Source organism: Dermacentor andersoni, chromosome 5 (genome assembly GCF_023375885.2).
Source record: "Dermacentor andersoni chromosome 5, qqDerAnde1_hic_scaffold, whole genome shotgun sequence".
Lineage (NCBI taxonomy): Eukaryota > Metazoa > Arthropoda > Arachnida > Ixodida > Ixodidae > Dermacentor > Dermacentor andersoni.
The window spans coordinates 143293707-143312957 of NC_092818.1; the positions used below are offsets into that span (position 1 = coordinate 143293707).

At 45.5% G+C, this 19251-nt stretch overlaps 1 protein-coding gene and 1 long non-coding RNA gene across 3 annotated transcripts in view; one reads left to right on the forward strand and one right to left on the reverse strand.

Annotated features, from left to right (window-relative positions):
• Window positions 1-19251, forward strand: part of LOC126531328 (neuronal acetylcholine receptor subunit alpha-10-like) — a 354454-nt gene that overhangs the window by 181999 nt on the left and 153204 nt on the right. The window lies entirely within an intron of this gene.
• LOC129385091 (uncharacterized) overlaps window positions 6724-19251 on the reverse strand; it is a 73456-nt gene continuing 60928 nt past the window's right edge. The window contains exon 3 of the long non-coding RNA XR_008612650.2: window positions 6724-6990. This is a non-coding gene — a long non-coding RNA (uncharacterized lncRNA). The remainder of the gene's footprint in view (window positions 6991-19251) is intronic.

Consider the following 19251-nt stretch of genomic DNA (forward strand, 5'->3'; position numbering starts at 1 on the left):
CAGCGCCACCAGATAGCACAGCGTGTCCAGAATAAAAGCGCGGGAGGGGAGCCTGGCCGCCGCATGATGCGTTTATCAGCGCCTGCACCGGCGCGCCATGCATTCCAGAGACTTTGCGGCGCCAGCACTAGATGGCGCAGAGGGTTCACAGGGAAGCCTGCACTGTGTTTTTTCAAGCATGCGAGGGTTTTTTCAAGTATGAGAGAAACCCGCGAATGCAAGCAGAGTGCCTCGAGAGGCCAGTCATGCGGCAGTTTTTCGTATATTCACGGGCATCTTTCACGCTTGGGAAAACGTGCATTCTTATGTAGCACGTACTGAGCTAAAGAAAACTGTATCGGGAGTTTTTCATGTTGCTCTACAATTTTGTCATTGAGGCTTTTCATGTAGTTAAAATAATTGAAACGTTTGTTAATGAAAACTGATTATGTAATTGAGCGGAATGCAACAATAATCTTGAGTATCTCCAAGCGAAGACAAATAACATTACCTTGGTTCTGTCCCGCTACCTGGCATTTACATATTTTTTCATGTTTAGCTCAAGTCATGCGGGATACTCTATATACGCTGCTCCTTACTTATTGCGTGTGAATAATGTCGACTCCTCATCTCTATCTATCTATCTATCTATCTATCTATCTATCTATCTATCTATCTATCTATCTATCTATCTATCTATCTATCTATCTATCTATCTATCTATCTATCTATCTATCTATCTATCTATCTATCTATCTGTCTATCTGTTTGTCTGTTTGTCTGTCTGTCTGTCTGTCTGTCTGTCTGTCTGTCTGTCTGTCTGTCTGTCTGTCTGTCTGTTTTCACTCCCCAATCCTGTCCCCACGTGTAGGGTAGCAAACTGGGCCAAACCTAGCTAGTTCACCTGTCCTTCATTCTCTCTCTCTCCCTATATGTTCGTCCATGCAATAATACAACTCAGTGTTGGCTTTGGTTGTAAGCTATCTTTAATTCGCTGGCGCTTTCTCATTTTTATTGAGTGTCTTCTCAGAAGAGGAGTAATTGTTGACTGCATTACTTAAATTTACAGAATGGCTTCGCGACAATAGCAGTTTCGCAGACGCGCAGTCAAACAGCAGCAAAAAAGAATATTTTATATTGCTGTCGTTGTCGTTGTTGTTGTCGTCGTCTTTATTCGTATATGCAATGATGATTACACTCTCTTCCGATTCGTCACCACCTACTTAAGCAGCATCCAGACCATCGCGTCGCAAATGGAACGCTCCCGCCTCGTGTTCGAGGTCGACGTTTGCCTCATCGTGCTAGATCACAACTACTCAAGCTAAGGGTTGGCTGTGTGAACGTGTGCGAACGTTTATACCGACAAAGACGTGTTGCCAGTCAATCGTTTACGTCTTGCAGTCTCTGCGAGACACTTCAGCGTCGGATATTGGAGTGTCCCGCTCTCATTGCGCAGCGCACGTCGCTAGTGAGAGGCTATCACCTTCTTGGCCTGCGGTGTACGACACTTGACAAACTACAAAGAGGGAATAGAAAGATAAGATATAGATAGAAGGAGCGAGGGGGGGGGGGGGGGGGGAAGCCGCTGTGAGTTCGCGCACGCATGCGGAAGGCCTGAGCGAGTCAAAGGCGTTCACATAGGCCAGTCTCCCTCAAGAAAGACAGAGAGAGAGAAAAGCAAAGAAAAGACAGGGAGGTTAACCAGAGATTATCTCCGGTTGGCTACCCTGTACTGGGGCAGGGGCGAGGGGATGCGATAGGTGAGAGAGCGAAGGATAAAAAAACTGTCTTCATAACCTTGTGGGCTGACGAGCAGTGGGGACGGTCTTCAAGTAGCACCTGCATAGACGAATGTTTGTAGAATAGTGGTTGCGCGTTTCGATGCAGTCTGGCTCAGCGCGCTTTCCTTACTTATCTAGAAGTAACTAACTTAGGTTGCCATTTGTAGTTTATTTTTATTGTCAAATGACAAGACCTCAGACCCTGTTTCTTCTATTTTAACATTCTTTAGAAGCGTGACTTGCAGTTACGGGCCCTACTGTGCGTGATCTGTACTATATGTGTTCTGCTTTATTCTTTGAGATTTGTCATCTTGCTCTTTCTTTCCTCCTTCCTCCCCTTCTTCCTATGTTCAATTTATGTGTTTCTGTCTCCTTCTTCCTGAAGAGTAGGCAGGCGTTGCGACCCTTTCGGTAGTAGTCGATAGCTTGCTCCTCACTTTCCCTACCCGCCGTGGTTGCTCAGTGGCTATGGTGTTGGGCTGCTGAGCACGAGGTCGCGGGATCGAATCCCGGCCACGGCGGCCGCATTTCGATGGGGGCGAAATGCGAAAACACCCGTGTGCTTAGATTTAGGTGCACGTTAAAGAACCCCAGGTAGTCGAAATTTCCGGAGTCCCCCACTACGGCGTGCCTCATAAGCAGAAAGTGGTTTTGGCACGTAAAACCCCATAATTTTTTTTTCACTTTCCCTTCCCTGACAAGTGTGTATATGTATTGAAAAGAAATTATTATTATTATTATTATTATTATTATTATTATTATTATTATTATTATTATTATTATTATTATTATTATTATTATTATTATTCCTTGTCAATTATAACTTCTTATTTTAGCATTACTTAGTGTATGATTTATTGTCCTCTAGTAAACATTTATCTTTAAAAGGATTAACTTTTTATTGCTATCCTTTGAAGTTGGCTCAACCTCAAGAACGTGTGGCATGAGGCAGTGCAGCCTCTACAGGCAGCAAAGCGGGTAGCTTTGTGGCACGCTTCTGAAATTTACTTTATGAGCTTTATGGGTAGCCCCCTAGAGTGGGGCATCGGATCTTCCGGATCGGGCGGATCGGGACACTACGACATAAATGCAGCAGCAGGAATCACAATGGGCGTGGAGCGGTCGCCTGGCCACGTTCATAGACCACACCCAACACTCGAAAGACGATCATTCCCGACACCACACGGTAAATTAAACAAAAAAGGCCGTAAGCTTACGCTTACTACAAACACAGATCTACCTTAGCCCGACCGTCTTACACCACTGTTACCCAGGATTATGCCCAACCGATGTGTATAAAGCGTGTGGACAGAGAGCAACGCTGCGACACATGCTCTGGGAATGTGGCACAAACAACGTTACTGAAACCACCTCCATTCGCGACGCGTCCATAACGGCGGCCATTACCAGCGTACAGGAAGCCTCGAGCTCGCTTCTTCCCGACGCCGCCCCGGCTGCGGGAGCTGCCGGGGACCTTCTCTGTTGGCATCGGCGTCACTGGAAGGCGGCTCTCAAAAGTTCGGAGTTGAAAGACCAGCTCTGGGCCGTCCGGCAAGCCGAAGATGCCACCCGAGTCCAAAGACTTCGAGCCGCCACCTGAGGCCACCACAACAAAAAACTGCAGGACCATTCTTTTTGGTATGGTATGGTATGGTATTCCTTATGCGGTGGCGCACACCCACTGTGGAGGATTGGCCAAGATTTGGGTGAAATTAGGCTATCTTTATTAAAAGACTAAAATTGGTAAAGCTAACTGGAGGAAATGAACAAAAATAAAGTTCATAAAAAAAGTTAAAACTAATAATACTAATAATAATAAGCTAATAATAATAATAATAAAACTAATAATAATAAAAAATAAAGTTAATAAAAATAAAGAAAGAACAAAAATAAAGTTAATAAAGTTTCTTCTTCTTCGTCTTGGCTCTCAACAAGATCTGTGCCCAATCTCAATATACCCTACGACTTCTTAAACGTATATCTAACCGACGCGGAGGACTCAAAGAAGAAAGCCTTCTCCGACTCGTCCAATCCTTTGTCATATGCCACATTACCTACGTTGCTGCGTACCTCAACTGGTACCGGGCTGAGCAAAACAAGCTCGACACCCTCATACGAGGGGTCTACAAGCAAGCACTTGGTCTCCCACATTGCACCAGCACTGAACTCTTCAACCAACTGGGAGTTCACAACAACGTTTCCGAACTCATTGAAGCCCAACAACGCTCTCAGCTTGAACGGCTCACCCTTACTGAAACGGGGCGCTTTATTCTGTCCACGCTTGGCTTCACCTACCATCAGCAACAGGGCCCCAAACAACCGATCCCGAACGACATCCGTAGCTGGATCTACATAGACCCTATCCCTAGAAATATGCACCCTGAATATAACAGGGCCCGGCGCCAAGCTCGGGCCGGAGCTATCATAAAAGCCCTTGCCCACGTACCTGGCGTCACATTTGTTGATGCAGCCCAATACTCCCATGGCACACGATTTGTGGCCGTCGCCACACGCGATGGAGTCCTACACCACGCCTGCAGCGTCACTACCCCCACTGCGGAGACGGCTGAAGAAGTGGCCATCGCCCTGGCCACTTTAGATCCCACCTGTCACACCATAGTGTGTGACTCTCGCTCAGCCGTTACTAACTTCAGCAAAGGCCGTATTTCTCCCCAAGCTCTTCGCATCCTCTGCCAGGCACCACACTCTAAAGACAGCATAATCTCCCTAACATGGATCCCGGCCCATGCCGGCCCTGTCCACCCACACCTCCCCAATCTCAACGAGGTCACCCACTCCATTGCGCGAGGCCTAGTCAACCGCGCCGGAGTCACTGGAGATGAGTTGGGCACCAGGGACAGTATGACAACTTCTAACGATCTCGTTAAGGCATTTTACCTCAGTCGCCGACTCTTCCCCCCGCCTCACCCAAAGTTCAGCCGGGCGCAGGCTACCACCCTGCGTCTACTACAAACAAACACGTACCCTTCACCCGCCCGCCTCAACCTTATATTTCCGGACGTCTACACTACCCCCAACTGCCGGTGCTGTGGAATTCACCCGGCTACACTTCCGCATATGCTATGGGAGTGCCCAGCACAGTACACCCAGACTAACACCACGACTCTCTCGTCGAAGTTGCATGAGGCTCTGCGGAGCTCCGCCCTCGACGACCAAACCTGGGCGACCCAGCACGCCCGCGAGGCGGCGGCGAGGCAAGCCCTCGACGTCCCTTCGTGGGAAGCTTAGGCCCGGCCATCATAAAGTGCTGGTTCTACAATAAAAGTTTATTCCTCCTCCTCCTTCGTCATCGTCGTCGTCTTCTTCTTCTTCTTCTTCTTCTTCTTCTTCTTCTTCTTCTTCTTCTTCTTCTTCTTCTTCTTCTTCTACTTCTTTCGGCTGGTTAGCCTCTCTGGACTTCCTTGTTTCTACATTTCACTCTCTATATTAAAGGGAGGCTTTCTTTGCTGTTCAGTGTGAAATTCAGTTATATAATCTAACAGAAAAGGCAAAACGTATTTAGTTTGCGCAAAATAGTCGCTTCATAAAGGTAGCCATATGGAATACTTTCAGCTGCAGATGTGTGCGTCCTCTCGTCGAACCAAATCTAACAGTAAAATGAAATAAAGAAACAATATCGAGAGGAAACGTACATCTTATGGTCGTAAGGATGCCGCTTTGAAATCAATGCCCTCCCCGCTGTTATAAATAGCTAAACCACGGGTGGCACTTAAAGACTCCCTTAAGTGCGCCCTGTAATTTTCGTTTCTTCTACAGCGTTACCGGACGGTAAAATTCATGTTGCCGAAAGTCAAGCGCGCAAACCTGGACAGAAGTCTGAACGAACAGTACAACACAAATACCAGTAACATGAAAGCCTGTCAACTTGCTCTGCACTCAGTCGTTAAAAGCTTGGAACTTTGCTCATCGAGTCTTGCGATTCGACTTTACCGACATTTCTATTTCATTAGCATGATGGCATAGCGCGCATTACAAAAATTTAATTAAATCACATGCACTTTGCTTCGTTACCAAAGATTTTGCACTGGTAACAAAAGTAGAAATTAAATCTACGCTGAAATAAAACTCATTCGATGTCAATAAAGTCCAGCGTAAAAATAAAAAAAAAATATAGTGTGGCATAAAGGGCCACACATCAAAAGAAGAAACAAATAGAAAGACAAGGGTGCAAGCGAACGAAACCTTTTATAACTATGTTATAGGCAGCCGCCAAATTAAAGGCGCCTACGAAAACATCGGTTTACATACTTTTGAAGGGCTAACAGGCACAAACAATTAAATATATTTTATTGTTTCTTACACAGTTCAGTAAATCTGTAATCTTTGGGGGTAAATTGACTGAACTAAATGAAATCACACAGCGATGAAAATCAATTCACCGCCTCTTTTTTTTACGTACCAAAACCACGATCTCATTATGAGGCACACCGTAGTGGGGGGTCTCTGGAAATTTGGAACACCTGGAGTTCTTTAACGTGCACCTAACGTACACGGGTGTTTTCGCATTTCACCCCCGTCGAGATGCGGCCGTCGTTGCCGGGATTCGATCCCGCGACCTCGGGCTTAGCAGCCCAACACCATAGCCACTAAGCAACCAAACATGTGCATGTACAAATCTGTATTTTTAGTCATTCAGCATACACGTCCATTTAACTCGTTCAGACAGTAATAAAAATTGATCACTTGGCCTGCTCTGGCGGGCGCGAGGACTAGTCAAACTCGGAAGTACCGAAATCATGCATTCAAGAAAGAAAGCCTGGTAGACGTCGTCAGTGACCCGTCACTTTCGTAAGCAGCCGGTCCAGTATGTGTTTACTTTTGTTTTTCTCCTACAAAATGACTACTGGCTTTCATGTGAACTTACTTTTGGAGCAACTAAATTGACACTCTTTTTCTTACTTTATAAAAGTTGAGCTAGAGTTGACCAGCTTCACTCGCGCAATCCTTGTTGCCTGTTTGGCGCTGCCCAAACTGATACCCATTCTTTTTTATTTCGAATCTCTTCAGTGTACAACTCAATGCAGAACACAACGCAAATTCAAGACAAGAGCTCAAATTGTGGCCGTCAGAGGTACCTTCCGTCCGACGAGCAGCATCTTGTGATGTGAACTCTTTTTCTTCCTGGTTTCCACTTCTGTTCTAGGCACTTGTCTATACTGGCATCAGCCAAGAACGCCTTTTTCGGTCCAGTTGAAAGGCTTTCCCGTGACTGGCGGAAAACATACGTAAACAGCCGTTGATCGACACCGTGTACAAGCTGTAGACTATATGTAGAACAAAATGCGAGAAAAAGAGAGAAGGAACTAAAGAAGTGGAACGCACGAAGATAGCCCAAGTCGGGAGGCCGTATCAAACGTGATGGATGGGCAAAGCGCGCAGGAGGCGAGACCGCGGGTATAACCCAGTCCTGACAGCTTGACGTTGATCTCCAGGTTCATTGTCAAGCCCCTTACAGAGCCTTTTCTTATTCACTTTCTCTCTGTTACTCTCTCTCTCTCTCTCTCAATCGCGCTCTCTCCTTTCTTCCCTCGGGATCCCATTGTTTATCAGGCTTCTCACTGACAGCAGCGGCCTTCGTTATTTTTTTTCTTTCTCGAAACCGTCGTGAAGGGCGGATAATGCAATCGGTCCTGCCTCCCGCGTGAACTTTTATTTATTTCCTGCAACCCGGTCCTGCCCCCCACGTGAACAAGAAATACACGCTAGGTGGCGTCGGCGCGCCATTTTTTATGCCTCCGTAGCTGCCACTTCGCTTCAAGCTTACTTCATTCTATTCTCTGCAACTTAAATTTCTTTGCACGGTGAGAGGAGATATTTCTGTTAACAATCAATTTATCCAGCCTTTAGAACGTAGCTTCATTTGTTCATACGACTTGATCGTTGTTTCCGGCTATTATTAACTATTATTATTATTATTATTAGCTATTATTAACCGAGGGTCCCACTAGAGTTCTTTCACTTTGGGACCCTCGTCTGTATATTTGTCCTGTAATTACTTCTTTTTTTGGAACCAATAAATCTGAATCTGAATCTGAATGTAAGAGCTGAGTAAATGTAAGACGGAATGGCGTAACCTCGAGGCTTGACGGAGCGGTTGTACAACTCCAACAAGACGCTATGCTTCAGTTGCTCGTCCTCGTACCCACAGTGCGCCGATTAATCACACAACTTCGAATGTTTGGCTATTTTTCATCACATTTTTCGTTCATTATTCCGTCTTTTCATTGTTGTTCTTTCCTGTGTGCGTGTAACCTATACGTCGCTTTTTTTTTAAAGCACAGCACAATAAAATTGAGTAAATCTTCCAGTTCACCCATAAAAATTTATTGCACTGACATGTCTTACTATAGTGATCGAGTAGCAGCAATGCTTCTAAGGAACCGCACGCTCAAGATGGTGAGTAGAAATCTTGGTTGTGGGGCATATTATTCTGGCGGACTGCGAACGTGAAAAAGTGCCACTTTTAGTCGTCTATCAAGTTCCACAACGCCCCTATAAGCACAAAACCTTACGTAGAATGATTTTCTTATTAGACGGACACTTTGATGAGCGCTAAGCAAATGCCGATGCATTGAGAAGATGCAGTTGTTTTGCGCATTCCTTGTCATTCTTTTCCATTCTTTAAAACTGGTCTGCAATCGCGAAAATGGCTACGAAATCACCGCAGAGAGGATGCCATGTAATGAAGCCGGATCCATAGTTCATAAACAATTCTTTTAATTTTATTGCGATAGCAATTATATGGACACTGCAGGCGCACTTCTGCCGTCGCCGTGAGGTTCCGTATGAGTGAAAGCGTGTGAGGGTGACTCGGCGAATGCAGTTCAATATCGCGTGCGCGAGCGAGGAACGCGGCCTGGATCTGTGCCCTCTCCTATCGCGCGCGAGGCAGGGGGGGGGGGGGTCAGGTGAGGGAGGAAGGGTGTTCTCCGGTGGCTGCCATAGGGTACCTCAATGTCTTCCTCGCCTGCCGCTCGGTACAGTGTAGAGACAACCGCGGCGTCTACTAAGGCGTTGGCCACGCGAATTGCGGACGCCGTAGTAGACGCCTTTGGTGGACGCCGTAGGGACGCGTTGCCGGTGCTCGTGTATTTTGAAAGCGATCTGCGACGTAGAAAAATTGCGCGCCCGCGCGGACCTCATGTTCAAAGCGATCTGGGAAGTTTGCAGAGGGCGGGTAGTGCCGATAGTTTCGTATACGCTTTATAAGCGAGATATGCATGAAGGTGAATTCGCCTGCTGCTGCCGCGATTCCTCACTCCAGAATCATCGAGCGAGATGTGTTCATGTCTACCTGTGTGTACGTGACACCGAGCTGGTTAAATTAGTTAAACACGTTGGCGGTCTAGTTGGTTTGAATGCATGATAGAATGAGTAAGCGCGACTGAGCAAGGACGTAGAAACAATCAGACACACAAAGACAGCACTGTCTCTGTGTGTCTGTTTCTTTCTACGTCTTCGTTGTATCACGCTTTACAAATTTACATGTTTATACGGTCGATAAAGCTACTATCCTTACTTTGTACAGCTATAAACTAATTTGCTATCACAATCGGTGCTTCGCCTTTCGGCCGGAACTGCGAATTTATTTAATTACTTCTTTTCATTCGTCATTAGTTAGCCCGGAGCGCCATTCACCTGATGGGAAATGCTGATAGGAAATGAACACACCCAACCAAACGATATCCATACAAACAACGAGTTCTGTACTGCGAAAGCAAAGAATACAGGCAACGAAAGCTGTGCTTTAAGAGAGGCATAAATAAATATAGATTCACTGGAGCAAGACCTCGCTAATACATTGACTTGGCAGCAGAACACGTAAAAAACGAGTGATTAATGAACCAGTAAATAAATAATATCTAACCTTCACTAATTATTATTTAAATGATTACTTTACTGATTGATTGATTGATTGATTGATTGATTGATTGATTGATTGATTGATTGATTGATTGATTGATTGATTGATTGATTGATTGATTGATTGATTGATTGATTGATTGATTGATTGATTGATTGATTGATTGATTGATTGATTGATTGATTGATTGATTGATTGATTGATCGATCGATCGATCGAGCGAAAATCAAATCAAATCGTTCACATAAAATCTGTTCAGATCAAATCCCGTTAATGGCGCTGGGTGGACACAGTGTGCCTTGGCGTGTGACAATACAGCTGATTAAACTTAGTAAATTGTATTACACGCAATTTAAATCAATGCTCTCTGGCAATAATCCTAATTCAGCTGCAGGCAAATCAAACCGCCTGTGCTGTTAACGATGCAGCCTGTGTATTGAAGGCGCGCACATGGTGATTGCTTACAAAGCCTTTCCGTTGTAATTTGGAAGGCATCTTGGTCGGAAAAGGCTTGTGTTCATGTTTTCTTTCGGGCTTAATGACCTGTCGTCAAAGGCTCGAGGCAGAGGCGGCAACGAGCGCCTCGTTACTAAGGCTATTCATGATCCTGCCGGAAGGGCAGTGGGGAGTGTTGGTTTGGCAGCATTCATAAGTAGGAAAGCTGATCCGTGCTACTCTAGTCTGTGTCAGCTACGATCATACAACCCGCAACACTAATGACTCGCTAGCATTTGTAGTAACCCGAAAGCGTTCTTAACGCTGTGCCTACGATAGAAGTTCCTTGAGCTCACCCTTTCGTTCTTAAATGCGTTTTCGACGACAGTGAATGGCACATCGTAGTCCATTTTATTTTTTCATGGTAGCATGGAGGATAGAGCAATGATTATTTCTGTGATAAAATGCAAAAAACAAAATTTATTCCTTTCTTCAAAAGAGGTTCCTAGCTTTTAATATGTGCTTGTTTCGGCCACACGCTTCTTGGGGGCATCTTGCAGAAAGTAAATTGATTGATTGATTGATTGATTGATTGATTGATTGATTGATTGATTGATTGATTGATTGATTGATTGATTGAGTGAGTGAGTGAGTGAGTGAGTGAGTGAGTGAGTGAGTGAGTGAGTGAGTGAGTGAGTGAGTGAGTGAGTGAGTGAGTGAGTGAGTGAGTGAGTGAGTGAGTGAGTGAGTGAGTGAGTGAGTGAGTGAGTGAGTGAGTGAGTGAGTGAGTGAGTGAGTGAGTGAGTGAGTGAGTGAGTGAGTGAGTGAGTGAGTGAGTGAGTGCTCGGGTTTAGTTACGGTGTAGATGCAAAAGTACTACCACAGCGTGTCAACAAAGAACGTAATTTCTTATTGAGCGAACGTCTGGCCAGAAAGCAAATCAACACTTAAGCGATCATGATCGCATCGTGCGTGGTAAGCGACCGTCGATCCTAATGGTATGGATAAATTTCCTACGTTACAGGTGTTATCGTTGATTCGGGAGAGTTCCATACAGTGGCGTAGCCAGAAATTTCGTTCGGGGGGAAGGGGGGTAGGGGGGCTCACGTGGCAGGTCTACCTCCTCCTTATAGAATTTGTCGAGGAATCAAATACATAAATAATAACTGAACTACCATTGCCAAAGATACTGCAAACCAATTCTTGAACGCTACGCATTGTCAAGATAAGTAAAATGTGTATTTTTTCATAAAAGAATATACTAGTATATCTCAAAAATTGTGCCCGAAATAACTGATATCAATGCTTACATGTTTTCTGTCTATTTAATAAGGAAGTATCACACTAACTTCAGAACTATATCAATTTGAAACCAGCAAGGCAGTGCATGCCGCTGATATTAAAAATGTAAATGCCATGAAATGAACAAGTTGAGGACAAATATTTTAATGAAACTTTGTTAACCTCCCCGCCTTTCTCTCATTAGCATCTCTCTCTTTCTCTCTCTCTCTCTCTCTCTCTCTCTCTCTCTCTCTCTCTCTCTCTGTCATTCAAAAACCTTGTTTACATATTGGTACATATGCAATGACCAGGGAAAAATCCCAATGACGCTGTGCTTTGTTACAATGTATTACGCAGGAGCAGCTGTCATTGGTCGTGTATTGTAATTGCACCGAAATTATAGTCGCAACATAGAGCACATATAAAAAGCCGGAGTTCTGCAACATATACGAAGGCGAGTCTAATAAAAGTGAGCCAACGCGAATATATGGCAAACGGGGTACTTTATTTAAACGTAGTCTCCATGAGCATTTAGACATTCGCCCCACTGACTAACTAGTCGCGTGATTTGAAGCAACTCCTTGGGTCGTTGCTTCAAAAAGTCTGACTGACCCTTTCACGTTATCGTCCGACACGAATCTGGTTCCTTTGAGCAGTTTTTTTTTTTTTTTCACATGCTCCAAAATGTTGAAGTCGCGAGGGGACAGGTCTGGGCTGTATGGCAGATGTTGCAGCGTTTCCCACTTGACCTTTGCCAGTTTTGTATTAACCACATCAGCGAAGTTGGGACGACGTGCTCCGCGTAAACCCTTCCCTATGCAAAGTAAAAAAAAAATTATGGGGTTTTACGTGCCAAAACCACTTTCTGATTATGAGGCACGCCGTAGTGGGGGACTCCGGAAATTTCGACCACCTGGGGTTCTTTAACGTGCACCTAAATCTAAGTACACGGGTGTTTTCGCATTTCGCCCCCATCGAAATGCGGCCGCCATGGCCGGGATTCGATCCCGCGACCTCGTGCTCAGCAGCCTAACACCATAGCCACTGAGCAACCACGGCCGTCTATGCAAAGTAGCATGTCATTGGATACATGGACGGCGGCAAAAATCTCCGCCTTCTAATAAAGAACTTCTTTTCATTTCGGAACAACCACTTAGTTCAAAGAAGATACATTCACGTACGCCGCTGCTTATATACAATATATACACCACCCGCTAGTCCTCACCGCACAGGAGAAAGATGGATTATAACAAACACACAGAGGCAAAAAAATATTCTGAAAGCAAGGAACTTCGAGGGGTGTAGAACCACTACCGCAGCGAGGTGCTTTTGTCTCTCGAAACAGCGGCAATCTACCGTGATGGTCCTCTCTCGGAGAATGGGGCCTGCGTCGGGCAGCAATCTCGCCGCCACAGCCGCCGCTACAACCGCACTGAGACCCACCAAGGAAATAAGCTTCCAGGGTAAAGCGAAGGCCGTCCGAGCTTATTACTATGCCGTTATAGCCGCTAAAAACGCGAGCACGCTATGGCAGCCAGGATTAAGAAACGGTGGGCGAGCAACAAGGCACGCTCGACCGGAAGCCGTTATTCCCTGTTTCTTTCCAGTATGGCTCTCTCTCTCTCTCTCTCTCTCTCTCTCTCTCTCTCTCTCTCTCTCTCTCTCTCTCTCTCTCTCTCTCTCTCTCTCTCTCTCTCTCTCTCTCTCTCTCTCTCTCTCTCTCTCTCTCTCCTCTCTCTCTTTCGTTCCCTAGCTGGACTGGAAGAAGCGCACCCACGTGCACCGTTCACGGTCCGTTGTCCCTCGAATGGGAGATTTCAACAGCGAGCGCGCGAGTTGTTAGTGTGTATGGTCTCGCGCGAACCAAAGCGAGGAGCACGGAGAAGTCTTATCACCACCTGTGGCTCGAGCAGACCGAGGTATCGGAGTGTGTGTGTGTTTGGGGGCCGGGGGGGTTGGGGGGGGGGGGGTGAATGGCCACGAACTACTCGTGTCCTTACAGCAATCCCCGGCCGCCACTAAAGCCCTTTTTGGCGGGAATAGCTGTAGGTGTCGTGCTTAGAGGACTCGAAAAATTATTCAGCGAGATTTAAGATTTCCCGGTTCCGTGCGAAGCATTCTCTCAAAAGCAGGATTTCTCGAACGTCTTCCTTTCTCTCGCTCTCTGCCTCCTCGCGCTCATACACGTCAACGTCGTCTCTTTTGGCTCGTTGTTCCATTATCCCCCCAACATTACGCTTTCGTTCCGCGTTCTTATGCAGGTAATAACCCCGAGAAAGGATTCGCGCTCGTATAGTATTTCCCCGAACAGATCCACTTTGAATTTCCTACCTGGATAATCTACCTTTTTCCGTCGCTTCCTTGCCTTTCGTTTTGTAATGCTTTTCCTGGCTCTCTTCTCTTCTTTTTTTTATGTGAAGATGAAATTTCGTATTCTCTCCTGACCCCTGTACAAATGAAAACTGCATAGGGTAGGCCCAGCTCACATCTATTCCATCGCAGTGGGCTCCAGTATACTGTATTGTGGGGATTAATCTAATAGCATTTCTACCTTTACTTCTCGCCTGGCAGTGGTCGGAGCGCGCATATTCACAGGCCTAGTGTTCCACACGCTGACTGTTGTACAAAAGTAATTTTACGTACTTCGTCTTTTTCTCTCTCAGGACTTTATCTGTGTGACGCTTCGTGACACTATCTGGTTTTGCGTATTCCTGAGCACACTTATTAACCGAAGTCACGAGTAAACACAGCTAATCCGGTTGTGCTTGGTGAAAGAAAATCTAAACAACAAAAAAATTGAGGCGCACAGTTTCTTTTCTTTTTTACCTGCATGCATAGTGAGCTAGTACGTAGCCGATAACTTATATCTGGCGCTGTACTTTATGCAATATCAGTTTTGCTTCTCTGCCTTTGCGATAAAGTTTTCTATGTTCGGCCCCCTTCTTTGAGCTAACATCAAAAAATTGCCTTCCACATGCTGGGTTCCTCCGATTTCCTCGCGTGCTAGAAAACTGAAGTCAACTAAGCTTCGTATTATTTACAAATCACTTCTGTTCCCTCATCCAATAGTTGCCCCTAAACTTTTTCGTTCTCTAATATGGCTAAACCTTAACACAATTTTCTGATGCCAGCGCGCACGACACGCGATGTCAAGGAAAGCTCTTTCGAAAAGCACGTCCTTTTCCGCTTAATTAGCTATAAAAAGTGTCAGTGAATATTCGTGTCTGGCTCTCCCGCTTCTCGCAGAACGTCGCCTTTATTCTAGCGCCTTTCTTTCGTTTGTTTCACGCCTATGCTTATCATCCGCTCAATTCATTATACATGACATCCGGACAGCACTCGGTTTTCAGGAACAGAACACAAGGAAAAGCAGAAAGCATCCGCAATCCAGTAAATGGCGCAAGGAAGCGTCGCTGCATCTATCCATACGCACATTTTCTTTTTTTTGCCACTTTCTTTTTTTTTTTTTTTCTCGTCAGGCGCGTTGGTTCTTCCGAGGACGACCGAGAAGCGGGACGTCGTTGTCTCTAGGTTCGTATGCCAAACGGAGTGCAGGCACGCGCTCTGGCATTTACGCGTTCGTTGTCATAGGGACGCGGTTCGAGATGTCACACATCTCCCGTCTCGTCTCGCCTCGGCTCGACTTCCTCGACACCTTCGCGGCGAGATGAGCGCGGCGCCGTGCTGCATCTTTTAAAGCGCGAGTCCCGGAGAGAAACGCGAGATCTCGTCAACGAACCAATTCGTCCTGCCGCCGCTCAGCATGGGAAGGCCGGAGGCAGAGGGAGACAAAAACGTCTCCAGTCGGGCAACGGCTTCCTTCAGCGCGGCGTCTTCTTGCATGTTTCAGCTCGCATTTCCGAGCGGCTGCGTACATCCGACGCTCCTAGCGATGCGAGCGCGAATATCTCTTGGCGAACGTCCAGGCCCGGGCGCGTGCTTGTGGGAGGCGGGTGGGCGTAGGAAGGCAGGCAGGCAGACGCGCCTCCTTTTTCGCCGCGTGCGTTCTCTTTCTCATTTCACTCCTGTCGTCCTCAGCTGACGTTTCGCCGTCGCGTAGCTGATGTTCTTGCGGAGGCCCTACGGAGTCCTCGTTTTGCAGACCTTGCCTCGGTCCCGTTTCTTTTGCGTTTCCTCCCCTCTTTTAAGGCCCTTTTCCTTCTCTTCAGAGCTCATTTAATGAGTACGGCGGGTAATGCGAAAGGTGAACGCGAATCCTTTTTGCTTACATTTCACCTTTCGAGGTTTGTTCAGAAGGGCCCTTACGCTGCGCGCCACAACCTTACACGGTCCGCCCTTATTTCCGTGACGGTATGCGTGCATGACGCTCCTGCGGTTCGCCTTCTCTGCAACGCGAAAAGGATTTGTTACTTTGTATTTGAGAATAAAAACAGAACGGCCGCCACGGCGAAAACAACGAGGTGCTGCACGTGAACGGCCAAGGCAAGCTAGCCGTGAAGCTGACAATCAACATCCATCTTGAGTAGGGATACCTTGTGATAATGCAGTTTAAGTAATCTCCTACCTGTGTTTCTCTTTATGGCTGACGACCTAATTACCGCAATCCTAAAAAAAGAAATTCTAGTCTCCCCGGTCTTTACCGCTGGAAACTAAAGTCGGTAGCAGTTGTTTCTGTGAATTGAAGGTTGATAACTGTGTGTCCTTCTCGTCTGTGCATTCCTTATGCGGCATGTGGCGTTCAAGCAACCATGGGCATAATGCCTATCCGAAGATAAGATAACGTGTCGCCAGCCTCATTTAAGCTCAGTAGCTGCGCAACAGCGTCGCTCAATGACATCAAACATTCTTTCAATGGATACTTAAAGATTGAATTTCGATAAAACGCAGATGTCGCATATATTCAGCGGGTGGTGCATACATCGTGCAAATCTATTTTCACATATTCACAACCTTTTGACGCATTTTTACATTTTCACAACAGAACAGTCAACATAACATGATTCACAAACACATACATATTACAGCGAGATTGAAATGAAAGGAACATTAAAGGCGGTAATAACGACCAATAATACCGCTGTCTTTGAGAAAAGCTTTAATGCTTTTAAAGCGCGCTTCTGGAAGGCCATTGTTGGCCAAGGACCCAGAAGTTTCTTTAAATTGAAAGGTCTGCGGTCTAATGTAATTAGGGTTGATTTAAGTCGGCGTCTTCGTGTGTCGTGATGTGGGCAATCTAGGAGGAGGTGAACAACATCTTGATCTACAAATCCACAATCACATTCCGGGGTTTCCGCAGAGCGAATTCCATGTAAGAAATGTTTTGTGCAGGCTGGGGGTGCCTAGCCTTAATCGGTGAATAAGGCTTTCCACATTTCTGTCTAATGACAATGGAAATTTGAATTCAGTAAGCGCATCAATATGATACAAATCGGAGCTCCTAGAATTCTGGTCGAACCACGAATTTCTGCACATCTTGAAAGACGATGCCTTTTTAATGCAGCGTAATTCATTCTTTGATATTGGGAGCGGAACGATATCATCTTTGAGGTGTGCTTGTCGCGCGGCTCTATCGGCTGCTGTGTTGCCAGGAATGTTACAATAACCTGGTATCCACTGGAATGCTATTTCATGCTTCGCTTGGCTTGTCTTTATGAAGTTTCTGAGAGTTTCGTATATTATTCTATCCATTGATTCTTTTTTTCCTTTTGTGCTGCAGAGTGATGTTAGAGCCGCCTGTGAATCACTGAAAATTGCCCATCCTTGCGCATCTCTTACTCACGTTAGAGATCTTGTCGCGCATAGGATTGCGAATAGTTAAGCCGTTGAGGACAAAGTCGCACGAGATAACTTAAATTATTCTTGTTTATTGAGGTGCTGCATAATGAATGCTAAAGTTGAAGAGGTTGAGGTATAGACGTGTTTATATCCTGGATGCCGCATATATATCTGGCAAAGTGCTAGTTGTTGAGCCACTTGAATGAACATCTCTTTTTCTGAACCTCCCGTCTACTGACAATCCGATTTTTGGAAGTGTAAGCAGCCATAGAGGATAATCGACGTCTGAGTTCCAAACTTATTTCTTGACAATATATGAAGCTTTTCTCAATTTTCTTTATGAACATAATTTCTATCTCATTTCATTATGTCTAAATCCAATGTGTGGATTTTATGCTGTGTTTGAAGACGGAAATAATGTCGGCATGTTTCTGTAGCTCACATGAATGAGAACGGTGATTGGCGAGCCTCAGCTATTACAAGAGAGCTTGAAGTCGTTCGTGGAACTCCTAGACATATGCGCAGTCCTCTAGCTAAAAGTCTTTGAAGTCGCTCTTCTGACATGCGAGAAAGCCCGTGTAAGACGGGCAAGTAATACGAAATTTTTGTCGTATTAATGGATTGTAAACAGTCAGTATGGACAATACTGATCCCCCCACGATGTGCCTGCAAGTCTGCGAAGTGCAGTCACTATCGCATTGACCTGGTTTTCGAGTTTTCTTTATGTGGGGTGCCCACGAAAGCTGCCTGTCGAGTATTATGGAGCTTCAGGATCGTTTGGTGATTATGCGTCTTTACCCGTGGCACAGATGATCCTGGCCATGCTATTCACAGCTCTGCGTGCAATTCTCAGTGCCATTCCACAGGCAAACAACCTACCAGAGCTAAAAGCACTGCTTTCTATGAAATCGTTGGTGCTTCCACAACCACCAACAGCTCCACGGCAGGCTTACAATGAATAATCGCTACAACAATGTTTTCATATTTCAGTGGAATGCTAATAGCCTTAGAAATAAGTGAGCTGGTTTTCGCAAACTACTAGCTCAACGTAAGTTTCCTGTTTTATGTATACAGGAGGCAGGCGTACGAGATGACTTTCGTCTTTCAAACTATGCTATATATAAAGCATCGCGCATTGCTGGAAGTAGCAGAGCGACGTTATGCGTGAGAAAAGATCTGCCGTCCTATTTAATACAGTCGAGCAATTTAAATATACCGGAGTTCGTAGCATGCAAGATATATTTTAAATATACAAGCATCACAGTGATCAGTCTTTATCTACAATGTTCTATCAAAATATCAGTAGACAGCTTGGTAAATGTGTTTGGTATCGCAAACTCAAATGTGCTGGTTTGTGGGGACTTCAACGCACATAACGTCATCTGGGGCAGTGAATATAATGATTCTTGCGGAAGCATTATAGAGTCTGCCGCAGAAAAAAAGCAATCTGATCGTATTAAATGACAGTTCTCCAGCATTGTTGCGGGGTTTCCGTTACTCAAGCTGTATAGATGTTACGCTCTGCTCACAAGACCTTCTTGATGGCGTTGGATGGTCAACGAACATGAAACGCACGGTAGTGATCATTTTCCGATCCTGGTAAAACCTCGCCACATACGGAGTGAGGGAACCCGGCGCTACTCATAATATACTAATTGGCAAAGTTTTCGTCACCATTTAAGTAACTCATTGGGCGAAAATCCGAACTTTCAAAGTTTTGCAAATATATTGTGTGAATCTTACAAGATTTGCACAAAGCAAGTCATTGTTCCAAATAGATACGCTGCAGTCGACGGGGAATATAAATGTCTAAGAGCAATTAGAAGACGCGCAGAACGGGCTTACCATCGCAGTGGAAAGCTGGATGATTACAATATGGCACAGAAAGTTCCTTCGACGTCGCGCAGACGCTTACAAAAATTAGGCGCAAGAAGATGGCGAGAATACTGCCCGTCTTTGTCTGCATTTACTCCAGTTCCCAGAATATGGTCAGTTGTCCGATCTTTTAGTGCTCCAGTTACCCAGAGCCATCCCTTCCGAACCCTTGCCGTAGCTCGAAGCACTCCGGAAACATCTGTTGCTCACGAATTCTGTCAACTTATATCCAGACCAGGAATTCCGTTTACTTGCCTACAATTTACAAGTTCGACAACG